General features: G+C 42.2%; 1 non-coding gene across 1 annotated transcript; it reads right to left on the bottom strand.

Annotated features, from left to right (window-relative positions):
- Window positions 1-609: 609 nt before the first annotated feature.
- Trnaa-cgc (transfer RNA alanine (anticodon CGC)) lies at window positions 610-682 on the bottom strand. Its single transcript has one exon. It is a non-coding gene; the product is annotated as a tRNA-Ala (tRNA).
- Between the last annotated feature and the right edge of the window lie 386 nt (window positions 683-1,068).

The following is a 1,068-nucleotide window of genomic DNA, read 5'->3' as shown; positions in this document are numbered from 1 at the left end:
TAGTGTATTGGGAAAGGGATGTGAGCAGTAAAGTTCAAACGAGTTAGAAAGACGTACTGTAGATTATATTACTAACTGTCGCTAACACATTTCGTTCAGCATGAGCCGCGGAGACGTCGACGAGATGCTGTACAGTGCCACATTTCCGTTTGGTGGAAAAAATTAGACTTTTCTACTAGCATAAACTGATTCCACATTAACGCCATCAGCATATCTACGAAGTTTCGCTGCCGTACGATAAATTACAGCCCACGCTGGACCTCCATGAGTAGCTTCACTTCAATTGTAATCACTCGATACTTCTAGTGGGAGACTTCATTCGCAAAACCTCCAAACATCACACAGCGAAGCAGATAATCTACTCCAATGCAAGTTCCAAACACTTCATGCTGTCAGTACTGTTAATACATGGATGCTTGTATGACACGAGGTGCTGGTGGTGGTGGTGTTTAGTGTTTAACGTCCCGTCGACAACGAGGTCATTAGAGACGGAGCTCAAGCTCGGGTGAGGGAAGGATTGGGAAGGAAATCGGCCGTGCCTTTTCAAAGGAACCATCCCGGCATTTGCCTGAAATTATTTAGGGAAATCACGGAAAACCTAAATCAGGATGGCAGAGGACGGGATTGAACCGTCGTCCTCCCGAATGCGAGTCCAGTGTGCTAACCACTGCGCCACCTCGCTCGGTAATGACACGAGATGCTATGTCGACAAGATATTGTAGACATCACAGCTCTCGGCATATGTTTTTTATCACAAATGTTTCGTTGATAATCAATAGCATAATAAATTACATGTTCACCTGAGTAAACTATACCATAACAAATCATAGTGAAGTAATAGGACTACACAGTTGAATCTATTTAGACTGCAACCGATAGTTGCACCGTGTGACACAAAATATTTATTTTCATTAGAAATATCTACATTCATTATTTTTCTAAAAGTTTGGGAGGTGGACATGGACAATCATGGCTCACTTAGCTCGCATAGGTATTATTCTGTCAGAGGTAAATTATGCACCGAGTTATTCTTGAAATAAGAAGACAGGTGACAATCATGTGTGATAC

This window comes from Schistocerca nitens, chromosome 8, assembly GCF_023898315.1.
Source record: "Schistocerca nitens isolate TAMUIC-IGC-003100 chromosome 8, iqSchNite1.1, whole genome shotgun sequence".
NCBI classification, from domain to species: Eukaryota; Metazoa; Arthropoda; class Insecta; order Orthoptera; family Acrididae; genus Schistocerca; species Schistocerca nitens.
The sequence above is the reverse complement of the archived record's forward strand: the minus strand, read 5'-3'. Positions and strand labels throughout refer to the sequence as shown.